Genomic DNA, 16,547 nt, shown 5'->3' with positions numbered 1-16,547 from the left:
CTCAGTGTTTGCTTTCTATGTTGTCACATCCAATAAAACTTCTTCAGTTATAGTCAAGTCCGGTGTATAAATATTCAATCCAGAAAATACAAGATAATTATTTAAAACTCTATGTAACCTACATAGATGATTCCTTAAAATCCTTAAGGAAATAGTCTGACAGCCTTGATTTGACGCCTGTCAAGTTGTTTACCAATTACTTAAAACTAACCTACACTCACTGAAACGATAGAAAATTAGGAATTATACAAGAATGAAGCAATATATAACTTTGTACATTAATGAAACAAATTATATTTCTTTACTGTTGAATACAATGAAGTTGTACAGTGGTTCATATGTAGAATGATTCTTTAACAGCTCTTGAACAAGAGCGGGACCAGATGTGGTTCTCCGTAAATGCGGATTAATTCGTCCATCAGCACAAGGCGCTGAATGCCGAAAGACAACAATGATAGACTTATGATCTATGGTTTGATCCTCATTTGACTTGACACAATTCACAACGAGATCACTTATAATTTTCATACGATGCAAATGAGGTTGAGGCGAAAATGACCTAACCTAAGACGACAGATTGTGCTGTAAAAGCTTATATTACGATAGATATTACCTTTTACGTAACCAAGATACAGATTGTAAGTTTACATTTAAGCAGCAATACCAAGAACCCTTGTTTCTACTTGCACAACATGATCCCATGTGTTTTCCACTGAACATACATCTTTGTTTCAGTATTGGAATAGCATCAGATTATGGGAGTAGGACATCAAAACGATAACATCAAAGATAAAGTGAGAGGCATAGTTGACTGAGCCAAGGAACTGAGCAAACTACATTTTCGTTACCAGATACCCTATATTGTGAAGGAGTCCACATGAATTCGATAAAGAGTTGTTTTTTAAGTGAAGCTCAGACCAAGATCTTTATTATAGGAAAATTTAAAGATTATTATAAGATTTTAAATTTTACTTTATTTTTTTATAGCTTTAAATACACTCATACTATCACTGACAATTACCCATTTACATGCCTCTTTTTGCCTGATATGTGCTTCAGTGCACAAAGAATAGCGAATGCCTCAGCTGTGAAAATACTAGCATGTTGTCTATTTTGAAACCAAGACCCATTTTGTTTTCGGAGTTGTATATAGCTGAAGATACACTAGACTCATTTTTAGATCCATCTGTATAAATGAATTTAAAACCATTCCATGAAGCTAATTTCTCATATACTTGTTCCTTTCTGGAGAAGACCATTATCATCACAACATTTATAGGACTAAATTTACTTTCATAAGGCCCATCGAAACAAGGTAAGTGGTTATTGCTTTATGTATACTAATTGATTAAAAAACTGCTAAATTTCAGATAGGCCCTGCAAAACATAAAAGATTTTTGGAAAGGCAATAGATTAATATCAAGAGTTCTTTAAAAGGTGGTTGTCATATTCAGCATGTAGTTTTACAATAAATCTTCCTTCAAATATGCAAGTCTTATTGTTACTGGAGGAGATACACTCTACTTGTAATGAAACAATAGGAGTGGTTTAAATGCTCCAGTCACACGCGCATGCATTATTTGGATTTTTTCTAAACTCTCTATAATTTATGGTCTGAAGCAAAACACATAAACCCATATTCAAAATGACTGCGAACTAAAGATTTATAAAGCATAATAAATTTTTGGGGTCAGCCCCCCATTTTGTACCACGCAATGACTTAAGGATATTAAAAGCTTTATTGGCTTTGACTTCTAAATGCTCAGCATATTTTTTCCAGGATAAATTGTGACAAAAATATGACACCCAAAAACTTGGTATCTGTGACTATTGGCAGAGGGTATATTATACAATAAAAGAGGGCAAGTAGCTTTAGATTTTAGACCAAAAAGAACAAACTTAGACTTAGATGGATTAACTGCGAGATTTTAATAAGAGAGTAATATGGAGTTTTGTTAATGCTAAGTTTAAGTATTTATTATTGTGTTAGAATTATTTCCAGATAAATATACAACAAGGTCATCGGCAAATTGTAAATTTTTGATATTAGGACCCATTACCAAATTTAAGCGACGTAAATACAGAATGAAGATCAGAGGGATAAAATTCCCACCCTGACAAACTCCTATGGAAGATAGTCGAGGACCAAACAATTCACCATCATACTTCACAAACACTTTTCTACAAGATAGAAATTTTTGAATCCACTGTACAACTTTAAGTGGAATACATATATTTAACAGTTCTGTACATAAAATATCAATATTTACATTGTTAAAAGCACCAGTAATATCAAAAAACACTGAAATAAGTTTGTGTTATTTTTGATGCTTTTCAGTATATCTAAATGAAACAAAGATATGCTTTCACGTGCTGAACGATTGTTTGGAAGCAATCCATTATGTTCTACATAATATTCAAGACGCTGCTTAAGTAATTGTTCAAAGACTTTCCTGCGCATGATGTCAATGTTATAGGACGATAAGAGTCTGGATTAAACCTAGTTTGTCAGATTTTAATATAGGAATGATGCAATCAGTTGTCCATTCAGGTGGTATGTCGTTTTTTGTCCAAAGTGCATTGTAAATATTTAGTAAAATAATCAGACAACTCTCTGGCAGTTTCTTGAACATCATATATGGAATTCCATCTAAACCAAACGAAGTATCCTGCGTGAATATATTGCAGATTTCAATTCTTCAAGGGTAAATAAGTTTATGATATAATCATTGTGCGGGCTGGAAGGGGATTCAAGAGACAAACTACTTACATTTTCCACACTATCAGGAGTATATTTTTGCAAGAAATCTAGAATCCATTCATGATTACTATTAGAGTGTCGAGGAACATAAGTTTTATTGAATTTGCGCATGAAGCGCCAAATTACTGACAATGGAGTAAACCGATTAAAAGAAGTGCAAAGATCAGCCCAAGAATTTTGTCTTTCTGTTTTAATAACAAGTTTTTTCTTAGCTTGGAGTTTCTTAAATTCTAGGTAATTTTCTAAAGTAAATTTTTGTTTAAAATTGATGTACGCCTGTTTGGAGTTTTGAACAGCTGTGGAACATTTATCATTCCACCATGGAAGATTAGATTTTTTCTTAGATTTTCTAACAGTACAAAAACGATTAGGACTATTTGTCATGGGACTGGGACCTTTATGATTCGGTATGGACTCTGTGACAGCACACATTAGGATATTCGTGAACAAATTGTAGGCCTCAAGAGGCGTGTAAGAGTCGAACTGAAAGTTATTTAACTTACACTCCACATTCTCGGCATACATTTGCCAATTCACCATTTTAAAATTGGGGTGAGTGGGCAAATGTACTCCATTTACGTTATTATTTACAAAATTATTTACATTGTTATTTAGAACCAAATTGATTATTCCAGGTAGATGATAACTACCCAGAGGATCGTCGTGGACTGACCAAGTACAAAGAGGAGCCAACGATGGAGAAACTATGGCTAGATCCAACGCATTAGGACGCCAAGTCATAGAGCCCACAGTAGTGGGTGTACCATCATTTAAAAGTACCAGAAAATTATCATCAACAACATCTAACACAGTACGACCACGTGATGAAGTAGAACAACAACCCAAGACGTGTGATGAGCATTAAAGTCTCCTGCGATTATCATGGTTCGGGTATAGATTTAATGAAATTTTCAAATTTTGTTTTTTCAAAAACTGGGTTGCAATTTGTAGGGCTATAAAGCTTACTATACTAATTTGTTTACTATTAACAGATATTTGTATACAAATATTTTGAAGAGAGTCATCAAAAAATGTGTTAATTTTGTTATATGCAATACTATTATGTATCAGAATACATACACCATTATGTTTGTTACCACAATCATTGCGCTCTATGTTAAACCCAGGGACCTTTAGCCTCAGATGAGGCTTTAACCAGGTTTCGCAAATGATCGCAATATCTATATATTCTTGATATAAAAAGTTTGTAAATTCGTGCCTATTGTGGAGTATACTCTGAGCGTTCCAATGTACGATTTTGAGGGCGTTCATTATGCTTTAGATTGAGCGTTCCCTCTTATCGTACCTTGGAACGCTGCACGTATTGTTTCTGTATTTATAGGCGATTCGTTTTTATTAGCTACTAGCTTTATGATCACTTGCGTGATCATATTTAAAAATGATTGAGATTTAAGCATATTCTCTAAGTAGGTTTCAGCTGTCCTAGCAGCTAGTTGGGGAAAGACTTTTCATTAAATAGATCGGCATAGGCTGCAGTTCGGGATTTGATTTTGTTTTCTTCTATTTTGTTTTTTTAATAGGACAAGACGCGGAAATTGCAATATGTTTACCTTGCAGTTGGCGCAAACTGGATTTTGTTTGTCGGCGCCACAGGCCTTATAATTGTGATTTTCGGAACAGATAGAACAAACCTCATTATTTTTGCAAAATTTAGCAATATGTCCAAACTGTTGGCACTTTAAGCATTGCTTAACTGGAGGGACATATTGCGTCACCTCGTGTCTCCATGAGTCCAGGTACACGTACTCAGGCAGCTGGTAGAGGCAAACGTTACTGCGACAGTCTGCGTGGGAATATACGCGACCTCGCCCCCATCTGCCCTCACCTGCGCATGAATCGCCGCACCTGGATGACGTTTCGTGAGCTGCCGATCATTGCGAATATATTTTTATTCGATAAACCAACTGGGACAGATTTTACAACTCCAGTAACTTCTGTGTCTGCTGCGGGAATTGAGGCGTTAAGCCCAATTCGTCTAGGAATTTATTGTGACCTAAAAACGTGTTGGCATTGTTTGACAAATCGAATGTTATAGCCACTTTATATTTATTCATAGGCCTCAGATGTAGCACTCCCGATATGGCGTATTTTCTTATGGCCTGGGACAAGTTTACTTTATCGCCATCCGAAAACGGCTTGTCGGCGCATTGGTGTGTGAGGAACACAACGAAGTCTCGCCTCTGTGAATTTTCTGGATATTTACGAGAATAATTTGTTACCTTGTACGGCCTGTACTTATCTGCATCGTTTTCATAATCGGAGTCCTCGGCGGAGGACCCTCTGTCTTCAGCACCTTCTTTTTTTTTTCGTTTTTTAGATTTCTCCCGTCCCATTATAGCTTATGTAATATTTACACACTTATCCGTAAGTATGTACAGATATTTACACCTAAAAATATACAATATATACAGAATTATTAATAATTATAAATATTTCTTTTAGAAATTCGCGCCTTTCCCTCTCAAAGGTTCCCGCCTTTTTTCCGTATGAGTCGTTGTAGGTCGACATTTGACAAGTGACAAGTGTCAATACGACCTCTTTTTTTAAATCAAACAGATCAAGGCATAAAACCTATTAATCCCACGAAACATGTAGTTTGCCGAAAAAAGTTTCAATTTATTTTTACAAAAAAACGGCAAGTAAAAAGCTAGCTAGTTTAGCACATCTGTAATGACAAAGACAAAGCCATTTTAGGCATACGAAAGAAAAAGAAACCAATGAAGCGTTACCCCGCACGTAGCGCCTGGATAAACAAAAGTTTCACGGGCAAAGAAGATACAGAATGTTTGTACGTACAGTGCAGGCGTCCACATTTATTTTATTTCTGGATCAACCTAAGGTAAACGCACGAGTGCTCGTCACTGTCCTAACAGCCGCCATCTTTAATTTAATGTCTATAGCAATAGAGGTGACAGCACGTGTGGGTCGCCGGGGGGACGCGAAGCCCCTGTCAGTTGCTGGGAAAAATGTTAACTAATAATATTTGTCACAAATTAAAATACATGGAAAAAAAGCAACAGGTAGGCCTACCTGGTAGGGGGTCGCAAAATTTTTCTTCATTCTGAAGGGGTCGTGCCATGAAAAAGGTTGAAAAATACTGCCTTATATTATATCTGAAGGGAGACGAGACGCCGGTATAGACCAATACTCGTAGTAAACAACATAGATTACTAACTATTAATTCTATTGAATAATTATTCTAATGATTGCTAACTATCAAGGATAATGGTGGTGGTGGTGGTGTTAAAGTATGGGTTCGGAAACTGCAGTGACGCACGCACGGTCAAAATGGTCTTAGGAGTCATTCTTTAGTTCAATTTAGCTTTAAAACGTGTATCTAGTTGTTTAAACTGTAATCGACCTTGCAAGGCCAGCCATATTTCCGAAATTTCTCTTGTTAGGTTCGCAACAAAAATTCGCTTTTAACCTACTTGGCAAACTCGAGCATGCCGTTATATTACGCGATATTCCCACGCGCGTGTGCGCATATAAATATGCGAATTGTTCTTACAGCCGTGCACTACATGCTTTTATAACTTTGGACTGTTAGCCATCGAAATAGTCTAGACTTCGTCTGTCTGGAATTAAACGCTTCATTGAACACGAATCGCCAACCGCAAATGATCTAAGCAAAATTATACGGGATTGGTATAAGCCTAAGAAATTTAAAAAGGAGTTTATATTCAGCAAATGTTCACAAATTAGAATACGGTATTTATTATTATTATTATTCCAAGAAGGAGGGGAGGGCGGCGCGGAGCTGGCGCTGCCAAGAGCGCAGTCAGCGGTATCGGCAATTTTTGAAAAAATATTAGTTTTTCTTTTACAATTTTACTCGCAAATGTGATGAAAAACATTGTATGTCGCACGGGCGGTACTAGAATTACGAACATCGACTCATTAAAGCCCTCAGTCTTCGACTTCGAGCTTCTAATAGACTCTCGTTCGTAATTCCTTATTTACCTTAAGACACAATGTACTATATCGAAAGGAAAAACAATATTCAAATATAAGGTAAACGTTCGAGTGCCCGCCACGCTAACGCCCAATATTCTATTCTGCACTTGGGTAATGTATTTCAGGTACTTTTCTGCAGCTAAGTTACTCTGTAAATGGTTTCTAAGTCGCTGTAATATCACTTGTGATATAACCGGCACGAATGAAGCTAATCTGTGATATATGTTAAGAACGTACCACAGCTGATATACGTCTAATTTATCGTGTAATAGCATCGCTTAACGCCAGCAACACAAACAAAAATCTTTTGACTATGTATATGACTGCAAGCGACATGATTATGTTATTTAGGATTAAGTATATCAGAACGCTAATCCAACCTATGGATTTGACAGCTCTAGCAACATGAGAGGGCATTCCAACCATACCTCGCAGCGGGCATGACAGATTCATGTGTCCCGTTTGATGTCAACCATTCAGCATTAGCTGTTCTCAGAACCCATCTGTTAACAGGCTACCTGATTATTTACAACAAGAATTAAATAAGTTCGTTGAAAATAATACAGAATGCTGGAAATTAAATAAAATAGTGCTTGGATCTGTTATATTTAAATTGTTTACTAGAACTTAGCTCTCGGCAACGCCTATATCTATATCTAAACAATAAGATATAGATAAGATAAGATAATTTATTCAATAATTTGCAGTACAAAATAACAATAAATAAAATGTTTTACAAAATTCTATGTAACACGTTTGCCTGCACTAGAGTTACTAGAAAACTCTGTATCGCAGGCTGAAAGCGCTAGCATAAAATACAATTATAAATAATTGCAATAATATGGCATTTCAATTGAAATTCCGGAATTTTATTATTTTCCTGGGAATTTTCATAAATTATGTCGTGGTCTTCATTTATGTCGTATTACGAACACCGTGCAAAATGTCAGGTCTCTAATCTACTTAGACTTAGCGGTCATGATTTTGGGATTTTACATGGAATATCTGGATAAAAAGTTCATCCTGCCATTTCAACCTGAAACAGTAGCAAACACGCGCGCACGTAATAATAGTAGTTTTAAGTAGGATTCCGTAGCGCATACATACCGAAGAGCGTTCAGTCAAACTGTCCCATACGTCATAAAATATTCTGAAAGACTTTAAAGACATCCTGTACATACAATTTACTTTGCAAAATTTATTATGCAACACTTCAGTGAATCAAAGAACCTTGGACTTCTCTGCTAGGCAACGACTCTACGAACAGAATGAAGATTTATTTCGATCGCATGAAGTCAGACTTAATTTTTTCAATTGGTTGGGAATCTCCATAGGGTCTCACCTTCGCATACATCATATTAACGTCTCGGGGAGCAATTACATTCATAGTCGGGGCCACACCAACCGGGCTAATGTACTTGGTTCTTGAGTCGCCACTTGTAACTTGTAAACTTTGGGTAGTTAGGTACGGTCAAGGACTTTTAATTCCTGACTCACCACGGAACCTTTTCAAAGGGAAAAGTCATTATGATTTTCCTTGTTAATTAATGTGATGTCACTATGACTTTTAATGTCAAATGGTTCCGTTGTAGGTCAGGGATTAAAGTCCTTGACCGTACAACTTGTCATGTAATTCAAATACATATTTTATGCTTGATAGTAGCGAATTTTTACGAACAATTTGGGAAAATTCTGTAGTCTTTCTATTGTTTCAGTATATTCATCATCATCATCCAGCCTATATACGTCCACTGCTGGGCACAGGCTCCTCTCAGAACAAGAGGCTTGGGCCATAGTTCCCACGCGGCCCAGTGCGGATTGGGAACTTCACACACACCATTGAATTGCTTCGCAGGTTTGTGCAGGTTTGTCTGAAATTCGGCGTACGTATGTAAGTTCTTTGACAACACTATTTTGGTGGTCTGGCCCGGATTGTCACTATAGGAGTGAACTCTTCAAGGTTGGCATGGCATAGACTTGTAACTTGGTAGGTATGTATTGTAGTTCGGACGATAATGCAAGTGCAGTTAACAAAAGTAGGAACAAAGGTCACAGCTCATTACAGCCATCCGGCACCCGACCAGCACCGCCTCATCTCGAGCGGTTAGTATTCTTCATATGAATTTGTATGGACTTGCGCTCACTACTTCAACTATGTAGCGTCACCGGATCGCCTTACTCGCGAGGTTGCCACGCGCGGACGACCCCCCTTCATCCCCCTTACTCGGAAATTCATGGACCGCGCGTGGACCACCTGCCGACAACGAGTGGACGCCGAAAGTCGAGACGGTGCTAGTCAGGTGCCGGGTGGCTCTAATGTGCTGCTAACCTTAACACAAGTTAACTGATTGAAAGAAACAAAACTTTTTAATATTGATTTTGTTTACTTAGCACTGATTTACTTATGACTGCGCTACTGTATCCTGTATCTCATAGGCTTTGTTGCCTATGCCTGCGCCTGCGGCGGTGTGGTTGGCGCGGACCGGCTACACGCGACACGACCCATTTAACTAGTTATCACCAGCCGTTTGTTATTTTTGTTTACAAACGATGGCGTCAACTGTGGCGCCGCGTCTATGTGGGTTTTAGGGGGACGAGGGATGAGCGATAGGAATTCTCATTTGTTTCATGGGAAATAAGATTTAATAGGCGACTGGTAGCTCAAGATCCGTCTAAGATTTGTTATATTATATCGCAATGTACTGCTTTCATAGTATTGTCATCTCACGTAGTATATGTGTGAAGTAGGTAATGTCCATTTTTCGCACACAAAGTATGATTGGTACAAATACTAAACTGTTGTAATTACTGAACTGTTATATGTTATTACGGGGTATCGTCGACCAAGTAACCACCTATTTTTTTTCATTCAAGTATTTATAGTATCAACTTCCGAAAAAAAAACCAATGCTTGTCGAGAACACTATGGGAGATTGCGCCGTGAAATGAAAACTTGGCGGTGGTGTAGGAGTGCAGCACGCGCCCCGAACTGGCGAACACCAGAGTTCGATTCCCGGCTCTATCATTTCCTTTATGATTTTTTAATGTAGGTATTCTTTGTGTAGCTATATAGTATTTTGAAGTCGATTGTTGATTTTGAAATGATTAGTATTTACTGTTTGAAGTGGCACAACCTCGCAAATGACATTGAACTTTAGTGTGGTGTCTTGGATGACTATTATAGTATTGAAAAAAAAATAACAAAAACAATAATTATCTAGTTTTACTGTATCTCATCGGGTTCGACAATACCGCTAAAAATAAAATGATCGCACTATACTCTTAGTTAAACCTAGGTACTTGAAACAGGATTTTCATCGCTTTTCTCTTATGGATTGCGCCACGGTTTTCTTGACACAATGTCTACAATGGATTCATTGAGAAGTGACTGAAACGGCCGTAGGTAAAATAATAAAATATATTGAATTGTACAGCTAAATATAAGGGGCAATGATGTCATATGAAGCGTAAATGACCATATTTAAGAATAACTTTTTAGGGTTCCGTACCCAAAGGATAAAAACTGGAACCTATTACTAAGACTCTGTCCGTCCGTCCGTCTGTCACCAGGCTGTTTCTCATGAACGGTGATAGCTACAGTTAAAATTTTCACAGAAATGTATTTCTGTTGCCGCTATAACAACAAACAATAAAAACCGAATAAAATAAATATTTAAGGGTGCTCCCATACAACAAACGTGATTTTATGCTGTTTTTTTGCTCGAAATTAATAACGGCAATAGGTAGACGCTTGAGATCATCCCAGCCTATATACGTCCTACTGCTGGGCACAGGCCTCCTCTCAGAACAAGAGGGCTTGGGCCATAGTTCCCACGCGGACCCAGTGCGGATTGGGAACTTCGCACACACCATTGAATTGCTTCGCAGGTTTATGCAGGTTTCCTCACGATGTTTTCCTTCACCACAAAGCTCGTGGTAAATTTCAAATGTAATTCCGCACATGAATTTCGAAAAACTCAGAGGTGCGAGCCGGGGTTGCTTGACGCTCGAGATATTCATAGAATATTTAGTCGTGTAGAATTAAATTAAAATAAATAAATATTTAAGGGGGAGCCCCGGCTACGATGCAACAAACGTGTTTTTTTTTGCTGATATCGAATGGTGTAACCCTCTGTGCGCGAGTCCGACTCACACTTGGCTGTTTTTTTTATTGCCAACATTTCTGGGCGCAGGTCTCAGGCACTTGTCCCACCGCCGACGATGAGCGAGAAACGAGTAGAACGAGTAACTAGAAACGAGTGGGTGAGCAGCGAGAAGCGAATGTAGTTTTGTCGCTGGCTGTAAGCGAGTGTTCGAGTGCGACGGGCGATTACTCGCTCCACTCGACTCGCTCGTGCGGGGCGGCCGCCAAGCTGACATCGCTGAGCGAGTATCTATAGCTCAGCGAGTTTTACAGCTCTTGTCGCTGCGACAAAAGATGTAAGAGCGAGTTCTCGCCGACAGTGTAAACAGCCAGCGATCAACTATTAATATATGTGTCTCTTTTACTCACACAGGCTCTTATATCTTTTGTTCGTTTCTTGAGCGAGAAAATAGTCGATAGCCAATCGTTTCCTCGCTGGCGGTGAGACAACTGCCTCATCTTGTAATTGTAAACTCAACTCCAGCACTGCGTTGTGGAAGGCAAGGGAAACTACCCCACTATTGTCCCATGATGTCGTCATCAAGGTTCACTAATGGGCCCTGTTTCTCAAACCTTGGAAGTCTAGTAATTTTGGTGTTTTGTCTCATAAATTGAATGAGAAAATCAAAACAAAACACTAATATTATTAGACTAATATGCTTCAAGAAACTGGGCCCTGTTTCTCAAACCTTACAAGTCTTGAATTTTTGGTGTTTTGTCTCATAAATTGAATGAGAATATCAAAACAAAACACTAATATTATTAGACTAATATGCTTTAAGAAACTGGGCCCTGTTTCTCAAACCTTGTACTTGTGTGTCTTGAATCTTGTATTTTTGGTGTTTTGCCTCAAAATTGAATTAGAAAATCAAAACAAAACACTAATAATTATTAGACGAATATGCTTCGAGAGACTGGGCTCTGATTCTCAAAGGACCACGACCACTCTGTCAAGAGTAAGTTGTTAGGTACTTAGAAGAAGAACTTACATATTTTCATTTAAATCCTGGGTGGAAAAAAAACGAAAATACATCGACCAGAGAAACATACCAAAACATACACCTTCCACTATCCATAAATATTATGCTAATTGCAAAAGCTTTGAATGTTTAATTCAGGAGCAAATTTGCAATTCAATTTTTATTAGTCGCAGCTTTCTTTAAAACCCATCTCTATGCGTTTAGAACTAAGCCTTTTATTCTTTGTACTATGGAAATGCTGTTTAGATTAAACTTGTATTTGACATTCAGTCTATTTGGAGGGCAGTGATCTTTAGAACAACGTGACAAAGTTACATTTGCCGGTGGCCAAAATGTGTACTAACGTGTTTTTGTAGTATTATAAAGATTTTTCTAAGGCAGTTGTTCTTTTGATAGCGGTATATTTAAGTTTGTGTTGTTCAAATATCGCCTGGGTGTTCGATTACTATTACCTTATAGGTACATACATAATACATACGTGATGGGTATTAAATTCATCACTTTTTCTGCAACCCGGCATTTAAATATTTCATAAAAGTGATTAGCAATTATTTTTAAGCGTAATTAAGTTATTAAATCCAATCCTACTAACAAAAAATATGGACTTTTGTTTTGGTCTGAAATAAAGCTTTTTTTTTACAATTATTTAAGACTAGGTCAAATTGATGCCCAATTGTCCACTGATATTTATTTATTTATAGTTCCCCTCTTTTTATTTATAAATAAATATCATCATCGGACACTTTACACCAATTGACCTAACCCCAAACTAAGCAAAGCTTGTACTATGGATAATTAAAAACTTAAATACATATTAAACATCCAAGACCCATAAATAAACATTCGTATTATTCATACAAATATCTGCTCCGGTCCGGAATCAAGCCCGAAACCTCAAGTTTCGTAGTCAGGTTCTCTAACTACTCGGCCATCCAGTAGTCAAACGTTAAGAGCTATTTAAAAGCCTCGGTATTTAGGTACTTTTATCTGGACGAAAGAGGTCAGTAAAATGTTAAACGGAAGTATATCGGACCACTTTGGTCCCAGAGTGTAATGAGTAGGTACTGAGAAGCTGGAGCTAGAGTTCAATACGCTATTTGACAACTCCTGAATTTGCCATATCTTAATATTATTATGAAAATATAGATATACAGACAGTGTTTAGCGAAGAGAAAACTTAAATCGGTTGAAAATTGGATTTATAGTGAATTTTTGAAAAATCTATATACCTGTCTCTTTCTCAAACGCTTTTCTCTATGCAGCAAGTATGGCGGTACTGGCGTGTGACGTCACATGCCAGTATGTCTTTCTCTGTCTAATCTTGAATTTCAAACCCTCATAACTTTGTTATTTGTAAAGGTAGCTTAAAAATTGTTTCTTTATTCGATAACAGGCATTGTGTAGTTTTAATTTATAAAACATATACAAAATAGTCAAATACCGTATTATCTGCGCTCCTAACAGGGAAAGCGAACACGCACATGTAAATGTCCGCCTGTATTTTATTGTATATAATGTTGTCCAGCAGCTAAATTGAAATTCCGGGATTTTTTGAATTTCACGTGGGAATTCCCGGAAATGAAATCGTTGTTTTCATTGACGTTACATTAAAAAGAATCATGGTCAAATTTAAGCTAAGCCCAGCGGTTGTTAATTCGAGATTTTATCCCTATCCCGTGGATATATCGGGATAAAAAGTATCCTATGTTTTAATCTAGGTTATAAACTAACTTTTGGCAAATTTCTTCCAAATCCGTATAGCCGTTTGAGCGTGAAGAAGTAACAAACATACTCACTCACTCACTCACAAACTTTAACATTTATAATATTAGTAGGATAACTTAACTTCGTAGATTATACCTACTCTTTTCAACGTAGGACGAACATTGTGTCTGACTTTGTAAGCATCATAATCAGTATCATCATAATTATTGCTTGAAAATATATGTTCTAGAAAATTCTAGTCGATCAAAATTATGTACGTACGTATTAGTTAAATAATGTTGATCTTGTCCCACGCAGTGTAAACGTATCTTTACCTATTACGAAATACGATTATTGATTATTTATCTACAGCAACTGGGCGTCTCCGAATAATCAAATTAATTTGTTGCCGTTTTTTTTTGGAGATCATGGCCTGGTTACAAGACCTTTAAGCCAATTGTTACCGCGTATATTCTTCATACATTGCCATGTTGGCCAACGTAAACAACAATACCAAATAGACTATAGAAACAATTAACTGGCTGAAAACAAAATTCCGATCACAAAACAAAACAACTTCAAAAATCGAATTTGAAAACAAAAGAACGCCCATTCAAATCACGGTGAACAAACGAATTTTTAAATCCTGCATCGGTTTGATCTAATCAAGACCTTCTGGGCAGGCTCAATTAGAGTATATTTTATACTGACAAATGTTGGTAAGTGAGTTGTCAGTAACCATTTCAGCGTGCGATTGCGTGAAATGACAAATGACAGTTTGACGACGTCGTGACAGATTGATGTTAATTATTTGCATTCCGTTGTGACAGAACACTTTGGGCTATTTTTGTAACAATTAATTTTGTAGTTGAGTTTGATACGTGGGCGATTTGATTAAACTCGTGGATTTGACTGATTGATATATTTCAGTGTCTCGTTTAGCTAGGTAAATGTTAGTAGAATGAGTGAGATAAATGAGAAATTACCATTTGGGATTGTTGATCGCGTAGGTATTTAATGCTGTTATATTTATGTCCAATTTTTTTACTTATTATGATTATGACAACCGCTCGAAATAGTAATCTAAGCTGTTTCACAAAAAAAAAACAGAACAGCAGAGAAATTGTTACGTATTCGTCATCATCATTATCAGCGTACAGCAGTCCACTGCTGGACATAAGCGCATTCCATGGCGCGCCACAACACTGTCTTCACCCATTCGCATCCATCCGCCGCCAGCGACCTCTTAAGGTCGTCCGTCCACGTGCCTCAGGACGCCTACACTACGTTTTCCCATTAGGTATTATTGTTTTATTATTACTTCACATAATTTTACTTAAACATACAGTAAATCAATAGTTTTATGCTATTTTAGGGCTCCGGTCCGGTAAATATTTGGTTTTCCAATAAGATTCGATTGCCAAAACGTTTGAGAACCGTTGACCTAAGCACTTTTAACTTCAAACATAACATAAGACAATTCAAATTGTCCCGTCAAGGATGACGACCATTGTACTGTCTTCCAACCTCATCACTGTCTACAGTCGTCAAATATGTTGAGTTGTTAATACGTGCAAATTAAGTCGGAGTAACCGGGTTAATACCTTGTTTCCCGTACATAACCAACTTAAATAACCAGCACTGGAATGGGCGAAATATTTCCTGCTCCAGAGAGATTTCGATAATGTAATTGGTCACATTTACTGTCAATGTTGGTTCCGGAAAATTAGGTCCAGTTGAGGAAACTGAATGGTGTAGGTACCAGGGGTGAGACCTTTTCATAACCAATCTAGCTATGATTTCTATGGCAGATGTATGGAATGACAATATGATATCAGTAGCACTAAGGTTCTACTCTGGTACGCGATTTAGTTTCTTTGACTGGACGATGACGAGCGAAGCGAGGAGGAATGTTCGGTACAATTGCAACCACAACGCGCGAGCCGAGCGAGCGACGTAAGCGCCCTGCAGAGCAGAGTAGCGTCCGTCAAAGCACCAGGACCTAATTAGGTAATTTTAGAAAATGATTTGGCTCCTACCATTGCTGGTTATGTAAGATGGTTATACAGGGTTTGTATGGCCTTTTTAGGGTTCCATACCGCAAAGGACATAAGTACTTTTGTTAAAATCTAATTTTCGATACATTTTTTTGTTGACAAAGATACCATGTTCGCAGAGCCATTAGAGCATGTTTTCAGTTCACTGCACATTTAAATTAACTTCCGTGTTGTCTTTGCATCAGGTCAAGGACTAAGACTGCATAAATGCATATACGTATATACAATACCATATTACTCAGTTATCCATTACAATAGAAACGGAAGCCGATAGCTATCAAGTTCTGACGTCTATGCTTAAGAAAATCAGAAGAATAGTGATAGCAAATCTTAAAAATATTTAAATGTTTTGTGTGGTGAGATATTTTCATATTATTCGTTACATTTTACCCAGCTGAGTTAGCTCTAACTTTAGCTAACTTTAGCTTATATATATACTGTGCCCACGTCCCTCTACTCGAGAGACCATAGGTAAAACCACTAATCCAACACGTGGGTAAAATGTTACGTATTCGAAATACGAAAATAATAATAATAGCTAATATTAATATTAGCTTTAGCTTATATATATGTCGGCGGCCGATCGTAAAATCCACCAGATCACGAAATTCCTAGGCATATCGTGAAACGCCGCCATTTCATGATATGCCTAAACGTTGGCCAGGCATATCACGGTGTGCCTGAGAAATAATACGGCAGATCGATTAGAGAACGCATCGTCGATATTCCTAGCTCTATACCGGGCACATCGAAATAGTTTCTTTTGGCCACTGGTGCGCTGCGTATGCAATGGCGGCCGTGACCAGCTGACGGCCGTGTTTGTTTAGCGCGTGAAAAATGTGGCGTCGCAACAAAATGATCTTTAAACCGAAAATAGTGATTGAATTAAATAGCAGTGCAAAAAGAACTTTTGAACATCAGCT

At 37.5% G+C, this 16,547-nt stretch overlaps 1 protein-coding gene and 1 pseudogene across 2 annotated transcripts in view; both read right to left on the bottom strand.

The window, feature by feature from the left end:
• The window catches only part of LOC141433568 (uncharacterized), a 162,106-nt gene that overhangs the window by 21,415 nt on the left and 124,144 nt on the right, over window positions 1-16,547 (bottom strand). The window lies entirely within an intron of this gene.
• On the bottom strand, window positions 3,728-5,259 carry LOC141433843 (uncharacterized; annotated as a pseudogene).

The sequence above is a fragment of the Choristoneura fumiferana genome, chromosome 12, assembly GCF_025370935.1.
Source record: "Choristoneura fumiferana chromosome 12, NRCan_CFum_1, whole genome shotgun sequence".
NCBI lineage: Eukaryota > Metazoa > Arthropoda > Insecta > Lepidoptera > Tortricidae > Choristoneura > Choristoneura fumiferana.
The sequence above is the reverse complement of the archived record's forward strand: the minus strand, read 5'-3'. Positions and strand labels throughout refer to the sequence as shown.